The sequence below is a fragment of the Amblyomma maculatum genome, chromosome 11 (assembly GCF_055883805.1).
Source record: "Amblyomma maculatum isolate TAMU_Amacu chromosome 11, ASM5588380v1, whole genome shotgun sequence".
Taxonomy (NCBI): domain Eukaryota; kingdom Metazoa; phylum Arthropoda; class Arachnida; order Ixodida; family Ixodidae; genus Amblyomma; species Amblyomma maculatum.
The window spans coordinates 87,691,342-87,703,003 of record NC_139354.1 but is presented as its reverse complement, the minus strand read 5'-3'; the positions used below and the strand labels follow the sequence as shown (position 1 = coordinate 87,703,003).

General features: G+C 45.4%; 1 pseudogene; it reads right to left on the bottom strand.

Annotated features, from left to right (window-relative positions):
- Window positions 1-7,199: 7,199 nt before the first annotated feature.
- On the bottom strand, window positions 7,200-10,516 carry LOC146174329 (uncharacterized; annotated as a pseudogene).
- Between the last annotated feature and the right edge of the window lie 1,146 nt (window positions 10,517-11,662).

The following is an 11,662-nucleotide window of genomic DNA, read 5'->3' as shown; positions in this document are numbered from 1 at the left end:
CGCGAGAAGACACAGATGCTTCCTCTTTGTGGAGGCGTCTTTCGTTGCAAGAGCAACAAAAGTCGTGTCCTGGAAGCGGTAAGACGACAGCAGACTAAACGTAGCTCCACAATAACCACAGTTCTGGTTAAAGAAACTTATAAAATTTCAATTAAGTAAACCATAAGGCAAGGAGGCACAATCTCCCCAGTACTATTTACAGCTTGCGGAGAGGGTGTATTGAAAGACATGGAATTGGAGCAGTTAGGCATCAGGGTCGACGGAGAATATCTGAGTAATCTGCAATTCGCTGATTACATTGCCTTCTTAAATAATTCAGGGTAGCAGTTGCAAGTAACGATTGTTGGTCTAGGCAGGAGAAGCAGAGAGGCAGGTGTAAAGATTAATATATAACAGAACAAGGTAATGTTCTAAATATGGAAACTAAGAACAGGTAGTAACCACTGATTCAGACCATGAAATGGAAATAAGAGGATAAGAATGGGGTGAAGCGCATTTGGAAGGTGCTTACACATTATGACTAGCAGCTGTGGTCTCTTTCAGCAGTACAACTCTGCAAAATACAAATATGCCTGCCTACTTTATATTTGTTTTAACGACGGGCAACGACTATCGAGACGCCGTTAGAAAATTTCATGCCACTTACTGTCCAAATCATTTCGTTTCCGAACGCAGACACATGCGTCGTCTACTCGAGTAGATACGGCAACGACGCTCACCTCCTCAAAGGCGATTTTGTGGTCGGCGCGTTCGCAGTGCTCGGAGAGGGAGCTACTTTCTGATTTCATTTGCTGGAGATCATTTTTATGTTGCAATTTGGGATGACAAAGGTTTTTTTTTTCCTTTGCCGATATATGAGGCCGAGCACTTGGAGCACGAGAATTTGTAAACAAAGCCAGGGCCGGCAAATGAACTCAGAAAGCAAGCCACTTTGCGTCGACCACAAAATCGCATTTGAGGAGGTGAGCGTCCTTGCCGCGGAAACCAATCCTTTTAAAAGACGGCACGCCCAGTCTTGATTCATCCGGCTTAGAGCAACAGCAATGAATAGGAAACAGGGGATGCTACCCTCTCCGTACACAACTGGACTCCACCACGCGTTTGAAAGGGGAAGCAAAGGCCGCTGCTTGCTACTGCTGGCCTCGCACTTCAATCGCCTCTAAGGAAGGGACCGAGTTAGTCTTGAAACGCCGGTTTTAATTAATATGTTTTTGGTGATGGTATTTCTCAAACGTTTGTTTCAAGAATCCAACCAAGTGGCTTAGCGCCCAAAATGTTCTCGTTCAATGTGTAGTACCAGCAACTCCGACTTTCCGGGGGCGCGAGGCTGCAATTAGCGGCGCAGGCTTTCACGATGGTTACTGCCTCTTGAAGGCAGCCCTCGATTTCCGCGGTGGAATAGGCCGTGGTGCAAATAGTGATGTCATCCGCTTAGAAGACGTACCGCAGATGCGATACCTGATTTACCTGTGCTTAGAGTTTTATTAATGCAATATTGAAAAGTAAGGGTGATAGAACACCACCCTTTGGCATGCCGCGTCCTATTGGAGCGCCACTCACAGCCACCTAGGGGACGTTTTTGGAAGTACTTTCGGTATACGGGTCGCTGCGGCGTCCCCGAAGCTGCAAGAATTGCAAACGTTGACGGCGGAGATTTTTTCTGCTCTTCTACGGTGGATAAATATAACGTAATCCTTAGTATTGAAGCTCAAAATTAGAGATTCTCTTAGATGTCTGTTAAGAGAAGAACGGCGAAAGCCTACCCTTATTTTCCTATCATTTGCTTCTCATCGTTGGCTTTTATCGGCTTTCTTTGCAGTGCTACATATAATTATAATTGGTGGTGCAGTGGTAAGACGCCCGACTACTGTGCCGGAGCTCCCGGGTTCGAACCCGACCGCGGCGGCTGCGTTTCGATGGAGGCGAAACGAAGTGGCGTCCGTGTGCTGTGCGATGTCAGAGCACGTTAAAGATCCCCAGGTGGTCGAAATTACTCCGTAGCCCTCCACTACGGCTCCTCCTTCTCTCTTTCCACTTTCATTCCCACCTTCCTCCCTTCCCTTACGGCGCGGTTCGGGTGTCCACAGAGCAAGTGTGACAGTTACTGCGCCTTTCCCTTCCTGTGAACCAATTTAACTTTTAAAAGAAAGAAAAGGCGAAGTATCTGATGGCACACTTTCTCCGGCGAGTACGAGTTTGAATGGTACACCATCGCGCCTATGGCGTAGCATAACTTGGCGAGCCAGATGTGGGATTGCAGATAGCACGAACGCTAGACAAGAACACATGTCGCGGAATCTCGGAGAATCTGACAGATCTCGCGCAAAGATCAGGCGCACAAATCTTGCACACAGGTCTCGTGCACGGGATTTTGTTCCATGAGCCTGGAAACATTTTCGCCTTAAAACACAGGTGTCGCATCCCCGCAGGAATGGCGCGATTGTTGCGGCGCTCGAGTACTGTGCCTTAGCCTGCGGGATCGAATCCCGGCCTCAGCTGCCGCTTTTCGATTGGGGTCAAAAAGCAAGACGCCCTTGTACTGCGCGATCTTAGAGCGAGTTAAAGAATACCTGGTAGTCACAAATTCCGGAGTGCGCCACTACGGTGTCTCTCGTAGCCTGAGTCGCTTTGGGACGTTAAACTACACAAACCAAACCAAACTGATGACGCTGTTTGTGAGACGTTAAATGATTGCACGCCTCAGGCGCCCCCTACAAACCAGACCTAATGACCAGCTGCAACTTCGAGCCCAGCTTGACTGTGGGTATGCTTCGCCGGGTGATTAATTATTTCAAAAGATGAATTTGCAGTTGTTCTTGTTTTTGTGTTTTTAATTATCTGCCTTTGCTTTTTGCGCACATTTCATGAGGGCAAACTGGCGCGCCTCGTCCCAGTCAGACAGTGTGCGCCGCTCGTAAATTCATGCTATTATCCGTTGATTAAATATCACTTCATCGGCTGAATTCACACCACTTTTAAAACTTATCGTCAAGGCTCCCGCGTCGCAGAATATTTTGCAGTGTCATCGTCTTTGTCGGCAGGGAGAAAAAAATTGCGATGGAACATATAAATTCACAAAGAGGCCAAAATGCCCGGAATGACATCAAATTCCTTTGGAATTTGCCATCATACTGAAGATTTCATTAAATTTTCTCAAACGAAAGTAAACAACTCAGCATAAATTACTATTCATTTTGGTTTGAGTGGGGTGGATTTCGAAAGCAGGACATAAGGGCCTAGAGAGAGACCTGCTGTGCATAAACCATGAAGGCTCACTGATTCATTCTGAGTAAAGGTCGACCCACTGTTTACGGAATGCGAACCACACCGGACAGTGCAATCGCGTCCTGATTTGCATAGACAATGCCTAATTAAGCGCTGTTATTGTTCGAGCGGCCCCCTGATAGGATTAGCGGCAATGATAGATGAAATTATGACCATGGCGCGTTTTACAACGTGTGCAGTTTTATATGTAAAACATGATAAGGCGAGCACCTATATCCTTCGTATAGTCTGCCTCTCGTAAAGCTGAAGTGCTTCGGCGTAAGCCTAAAATTATTTACAGACACGACTAACAACATGCACCGCGTATAGGCGATTAGGTGCATGTAAAATATACCCTTAAAGCACCTTGATTTTTTTCTTCAAATTTCATATCTCACGCTTTACATATCCAGCTTTACTTCGTCTATGAAATTACTAAATATTCTGCGGTGCAATAATATTCATGAACTACTACACCGATGAACTATTACAAGATGACACGGTAACCTACTTAATGTGTTGCTTCTACCTCATCGCGAGTGGTGACAGGAGTTAGAATATCAGTATCACGCCCCTACATATTTTCACATGTTCCCATACCGAAATAATAGTATGGAATAAAACGCAACTTTTTAATGCTTAATAGCTAGATAAGTGCGCTACAGTCTTTTTGCTCGATAAGCTGGGACAAGTAAATACAATTTCCAGAGCGTCTTCTATTATTTTGAACATTTACCACGACAAAACTTATTATTGGAGATACCCAAAAGTTTGTATCGCAGTGACATTATAGCGGACGTTTTGTCTATAGCATCTATAATTCTGCATAAAGAATGTATCAAATTCCGATAAAGAAAGGTGTTCGGCAAGGAGACACGATCTCCTCTGTGCTGTTCACAGCTTGCTTACAGGAAGTATTCAGACACTTGGAATGGGAGCAGTTAGGAATACGTGTAGATAGAGAATATCTCAATAATCTGCGATTTACTGATGGCATTGCCTTTCTAAGTAACTCAGGAGATGAACTGCAAAAATTGACTGATGACCTAGACAGAAAAAGTAGAAAGGTAGACTTGAAAATCAATATGCCGAAGACTAAGGTAATGTTCTGCATATTGATATTCAAGCCTACCTTTCCACTTTTCCTGTCTATGTCATCAGTAAAAATAGAAAGGTAGGCTTGAAAACCAATATGCAGAAGACTAATATAATGTTCGACCCCGCCGGAGTGGCGCAGTGGTTACAGCGCTCGACTACTGTCCCCAAGGAAGCGGGATCGAATCCCGGCCTCGGCAGCCGCTTTTCGATGGAGGCGAAAAGCAAGGCGCTCATGTGCTGTGCGTTGTCAGTGCGCGTTAAAGAACCCCAGGTGGTTGAAATTTCTGTAGTCCTCCACAACGGCGTCTCTCATAACCTGAGTCACTTTGGGACATTACATCCCACAAACCATAACCACTAAGGTAATGTTCGGCAGCCTCGGGAAGGAAGAGTAGTTTACGTTAGGCAGCGAAGCGCGGGAAAAGTAGGCGAATATGTTTGCTTAGGACAGGTAGTAACAGCAGATTCTGACCATGAAATAGAAATGACAAGGAGAATAAGATTGTGATAGAGCACATTTGGCAAGCCCTCGCATATTTTGACGAAGAGCTCACCGGTATCGTCAAAGAGGAAAGTATACAACAGTTGCATCTTACCTGAACTCAACTATGAGGCTGAAACGTTGAGGCTAACACAGAGGGTTCTATTTAGGTTAAGGACAACGCAGGAGGCCACGGAACGATAAATGACAAGGGTAATGTTACGGGATGCGAAGCGTACAGTATGGATCCGACATTATAGCTAAAAATCAAGAAGAAATGGCCCTGGGCAGGACACGTAGTGAAAAGAAAGGATAACCATGGTCGTTTAGGGTAACAAACTGTATTCGAAGAGGGGGAAATCGTAGCAGGGTGCGGCAGAAAGTTAGGTTGTTGGATGAGATGGTCAAGTGGATCCAGCTAGCAAAGGACCGGGTTAATTGGAGGAATATGGGAGAGGCCTTCGCCCTGAAGTGGCTATAGTCAGACTGATGATGAGGATGATGCTGTCTGTGCGACGATGTAAACGGCGTTGGAAAACGCACTCATGACGAGACTGCATAGAACTGACGGCGAACTGACGACTGCCGGCTCGACTGCCGATGTAGTTAAAAACTTCGCTATAAGTGGCGTGGCCGCCATGTTTCATGCTGTCTATAGTTGACCACTTTCTGAACGTAAAATTACTTTATCTGCGCAATGATTGCTCACCATCACGTCGCTCATCACGTCGAGCTTGACGAAGCCTTGCTCGACGGCTTTCTTGCAGACGTACCCGTAGAAATTTGTGCAGGGCGGCTCGTTTTTGTCGATGACAGCGAATAGCTTCGCTGCCTCTTTTGGACAGCAGAACGACAAATTTGTGTCGCTCGGGTTGTCCCGCCTTATAGAGTGGTGTACAGCAAACCAGACCATGGCACCGATGACCGCTGTCAAGGAGACGCCACACGCGCAGCCAAAGCAGGTTCCCACCGTGAGCAGCTTTCTCCGCAAAACTGGACTCCGCGTCGTCGGGCGACCGCTGCCCAGAGGCGAAAGTGGGTTGTCGCTGATGTTCCGAGGTTGCATCTCAGCCATTGTTCTCTTCTTCGTGCATTAGGCCACGAGGAGTGCGTGCGCATGCGTGATGCCAGCGCCCCCTTCTCTTAGACATCCTTTCACCCGTACGTTCCCCGATGCCGATCTGCCGTGTGTTTCAGATACGTTTTTTTATAAATGTAAGGCTAAAAGGAGATATCTTGCCCCGCCGGGGTAGTGCAGTGATAAAATGCCCGTCTACTGTGCCGGAGTACCCGTGTTCGAGCCCGACGGCGGTGGCTGCGTCTCGATGGAGGCGAGACGAAGAGGCTTCTGTGTGCTGTGCGATGTCAGCGCAACGTTAAAGAACTAGAGGTGGTCGAAACTACTCCGTAGCCCTCCACTACAGCTCCACTTTTTCTCTATCTACGTTCTCTCTCACCTTCCTCAATTCCCTTACGGCGCGGCTTAGGTGTCCACAGATACAAGTATGACAGAAACTGCGCATTTTCCTTCCTGTGAACCAATTATTATTATTATTATTATTATTATTATTATTATTATTATTAAGGAGGTATCTTTTGGCGAAAAAGAGTGGAAAACCAATGGGAGCAAAGTTGTCAATCAAATGAAGTCGAGAAAAGCCAGCTCCCTCCGCCCGAGCGGTATATCAACCCGGATTGGTTGGTTGCAGATTTGTTTGCGCCAGGTTTTTTGGCCAGGCTCGGCTTCAGTGGCAGGAAGGCCCCCACACGGCGGCGTGACATCACGCAAGTCAGATCGTCCTGGAAGTGGACTTCACTACACTCGCTCTCCCCCTATAAGCTGCACGTTGGCGTGAAATAAATTAGATTCGCTCGCTCGTGTTATCAGTAGGAACTAATATGCTGCGTCTATAGTTATTTACGAACCTTGGCCGGGAATTCTCACCACAGTTTGTAGCCTCGCGCCTTAAGGAGGCGGTTTGCATGCTTACACAGATAAGAACCGTTTTCTGACTGATTGGAAGCGAATGATGTAAAATTTTATCATCACTGTGGTGCATAAACTCTATTTGATCTAGTAATAAGCTATTCACGTTTCAAGCTACCGCCATGATTATATTACATATATTTACCACTTCGGGGCTTTTTTTTTTTTTACTTTCAAAAGCCCTATCAGGCAAGTTACAAAAATGGCAAAAAATTGACATTACATGAAAGTAAAATGTCAATAGTTCAAAGTGGAATAAATCAACACTCATAAAATGCACAAACTCATTTTTGCTTAGCAGCAATACAGGATCATTTATTATAGAATTCGTCGAACATAAATAAAAATACAAAGCTTGACAGTCTCGTCTTTGTACAAGAACACATTCTTGGTAAAAGTGCACATAAATGCGATGCATGTCAGTGCCAGGAAAAAAAAGTTGGTAGAGTAAATTTTCTGCGAATACACGTTACTGCTTTGGCACACAGTATTGCTTCAAGTAAAGAAATCCAGGCATGCACGAGTTTCCGTGACACAGAACAGACAGAGATTACAACATCAGAAGGCTTCTTAAGAATGAAGGTAGGATGAAGGACATTTTATTTGACATTGATGAGAGAAAAGGTTATTTTTTTACAAACAATATTGTGGACGCAAAACTGCACAAATGACACCTCAACTTTTAACAGTTGTAAGTTTTCGCTTTGCCCTTGTGGCAGACAACTTGTCGCTTGCTAACTTGTTATTTGCTGCTTTGCACAAGTTGTTCAAAAAAGTGTTTGCTGCTGCACTCAAAATGTAATGCTTGACTTATTGAGGAGTATGGCCATTCACACAAACATCCAGGTCATCATTATTGATGATGCCATGCAAAAGGGCCACTAGCACTTCTTTCTGCTTAGGAAGTGCAAAGAACTGTTTTGCAAAGCGTGGACTCCTAAGCTTGTCCAGCACTATTTCTGTGGTAAGGACAGCATTCACAACAAGTTCCCGTGGGAACTTCAGCCCGCCTCTTGTCATGCTGGTAATAAGGACACTTCTAGCAATGTCTATCTCTGTATCATCCATTATCAGGTTTTCTTTACATGACTGGCACAACAGTTTCTTTACAGCTGCATGAGCACAGTAATTGGCAACATATGTCACAGCTGGTAGCCTTGCCACTTTCTTCTCAAAATCGCTGTCCCAAACTGCGACATCAAACTGGCTCAGCAATGAGTTGGAGGTAATGAGAGGAACATCGCACACCATATCAACGTCTGGTAATTCGAGCACTTTCTGTAGCCGCAGCTTTGTCTCGGACTCGTAAATCTGCCTAATTGACACATGATAGTTGGCACCAGACAACTGACGGTACCGACCAAAGCGATCCTCAAGGGAATCTGTCTGAAATTTGCCTAGCAAAACATAGTGCATACCAAGTTCTTCAAGGCAGTAGATAGCGACCTCATGGAGCGCATGAGTTGTGTGACATAAAGCTGAGTGAGTTTCTTTTGTTAAATGTCCTGCATCGTGCCTCAAACTTTCCCAGTAGTCGAGCCACTGCATCATTTTTCCCAAAAACTCTAACTGGGGATAAGATGTCGATGTTATGGGTTTTTGCAAGTCGTCTGAAAGCCGCTGGCCCTTTCGGGGAGTTTTAACGTTGACAACATTCCACCATGTTAGCACCATGCTGATATACTGAGCCGTACCATCAGCATGCTGAATGTTGCTATTATGAAGTGCTGCCACAGTTGATGAATTGAATGTTCTCAGTGCTAACTTTACATTTTGCCTCTCCATGTTTGAAGGATTCAATGCCTTCAATGACAATGTTGGAGCAATCTTCAAAAACTCATTTTGTTCGGATTCATGCAGCTCACATAAAGTGTTAAATGATGCTGCCAAGATTTTGGGTTTGGGGTCTGTACTTTTTGGATCTGGGAAGTACATGCACCTTCCTGCATTGCGTTGATTTAACCAGTTATTTCTGACACATTTCAGCACGTGGACCGGGTCTATGACAAAAAACAAAGGTCGTGATTTCTCAGCTGGATGCTGATAAACTATCTTTAGTCTCGGAGGGTCTGAAAACAATGACATTGTCTTTCTGTTGATGAAATTATTGTCAGAGATCATGGCAATTACCTCAAATTCTGTATCTTTAAGCTTCATGACTAGCATTCGCAGAAAATCACGCAAACATTTTGCATCAATTGTAGCCACTGGCAAAATATGCACATATTTGTTATTTGAAAGCAGACTCTGAGTCATAAAGACAAACGCTGTTTTTGCCGGGCTTGCAGTATTGGCTGCTGCACTGGCAACTGACCCAGCTTTAAAATCAAAGTATGACTGAATATGGATTTCATCCATCATTAAAGTTACTGTGTTTTCATGCTCTTTCAATGTGGTAGCAACTTTCTTAGCATATGACAGGAAACAGGAGCCTTGCTGTTCTATGACCGGGCTTACTTGCTGAGCAGAGCAGAGACGTCTTATTGTCTCTGGATGGGGCAACTTTACCTTCAGTGAACCTCTGAGGAATTTGTATGCATGCGGTGAAATGGTGTAAAGGAGGCTTGCAAATACGAGCAGGTCCGACGAGTATCGTGCAGCGTTGTTGAGGATTAGGTCTACTTGGGATTTTATAAACTTCACGACTTCGAGGTGCCATTCTTGTAACTGGGGCTGATGATTGCATATTAACTCTTCCAACAGCTCCTCCACATTTGCAAGCAGATGGCGAGCCCGCTGGTCATTGTTGGGAGAATGAGCACTACGCAGAGACTCAACATGCTGAAGGATGTCACTTAGTTGTCTTAAGTCCTGCAACACTGCAGGCACACTGACACCATGAAGGTCCACTATGCGTGTTTCCCCGTAATACACTTCTACACACATGTCACAAACTACCACTGATGAACGTACAGAGGCGCCCTGATCAACAGTCAAATCCAGGAATAGAACTTTGGACTCCATTGTGATCACAGACCAAAACGGCGAGGTGATGAAGCTTGGCAGAGCATGAAGAAATTCAGAAAAGCTTGTTACTTTGTTATGCTTGTCTTCTTGTTGTTTTTCTTACAGAGATTTTTCCATGGCAATGCGGAGTGATTCGTCCTCAAAACGTTTTCTTTTATCCTCCGGAGCCTCCCGAGTGCACGCATGTTGGCGTGAAAGGTACTGGGGACAATTCGGGAACACACTTGGTAAAGCATCCGGCTTCAACCTGGAGACTTTCAGCGGCACTTCAATAAAGTTTCCCGTCTTCACATCTGTGTACTTAGATGTTTTGACGTAATCGCTTGCCACAAAATGCTTCTCGCAAAGCTGAAATGTAAAAAAAAGACATTCTGTACAAATACGTTTCATGCCACCAGAAAAATAAACGGCTCGGTTCGGCTTTCGATACTACAAAAACAATGAGCACGTTTCAGGCTCCGACAACGCAAGCAACCCGATTCGGCTGTTGCTGAATACATTCAGCCGGAAAAACGCACATTGCTTTAATAAAAATGCCGCGAATCGACTCATAAGCCAAAGCTTACCACTTTGTTTTTCGTAAGAGTAAAATCCTTCCGGGGAACCGCTCTTGTCCATGCCGCTCGCCGCACAGGGTCACAAGGAAACACGTGCACACGCACACGCGACTCTCCAGCATAGTTGGACTTGTAATTGGGAGCGCAACAGCAGCCCGGCATTCTAGCAATTTGTTCACGAGCACAACCACAGCACAAAATGAAAAATATGCAGCTTGCAGACGTAAAAACGACGCACAATCCTGCCTGCTATCCGAACTGGCGGCATCCGATGCAAACGACTGCAAGCAGCTCTGATCACTGTGGCCAGCACAAGTGAAACAAAATCCGCTAGAGGCGCATGAAAATGTGGCTGTCTAACTTCGCCAAACGATGCTATGTGCCATTCTTTAAGAATATAGCTATCGAATGAAAACCGAATAGCTCAGTACTGCGGCCTTTGGTATTATTTGTGCTCTAATTATACCAAAAACTAAAAAAATGATTTGTTTTGGTTGTAGCGAAAGTCACCGCTGAAGCCAATGCGAGCCATTCATAGCAGTTCTTGTCCGGCTTGTCCATGTTGCCCCCTCGCTCCCTACCCTCGCCACGCGGACTTTCGGAGAGGCTGTCACCGTCCGTCCGAGCGGCGATCTGAGTTTGGTGACGTAGGCGCTTGGTCGAGGAGGCGGCGCGGGAGCCTTAAGTCTTCTAGGTGGTGTTGGGCAAACGCATTACAGGTGCTGAGTATTTCTGCCAACCATTCGAATATCGTTTTTTTGTGTTTATAACAGCCTCTGCCATGTGACCTGAACTCAGTGATGGTGCACTGGGATCGATTATGTACTCCGTTTTGTTTTGTCATGCTTGTTGTCTAGAGATGCACCTTTATCATTTCCTTTGTGCGGAAGATGATTCGAGATGTATCTCAAAGGATTTGAGCCTCGCGCGTGCGTTTCTACAATGCTGCAGGTTATGCCAGTCACTGAGCTTTTACCTAGATTTTTCTTCGCCGCCTTTGAATTAAGCGCTAATGAGTACAACGGTCACTTCAATCACTTATTTCTTTTGTGGCCGCAAGTCAGCACAATAGAGAGTTTTTTTAGTGTACTCCCAGACTTCATTTCTTCTCATCGGCCTTCTGTTTGCACGCAACATCTGTCGGAGGTACTGAATGCCGTCAAAGTGGGATACCCTCGAAGATGCCTGAGGAACAAAAACCACCTCTATTTATTGGGGCATCCCCGCGAGCGCCCATATTTCAAGGACTGCCGAGTCAAGACGCGGAAGAATTCAGTGGATGGACCTCTTCAACCGTCTGAAAGGAAT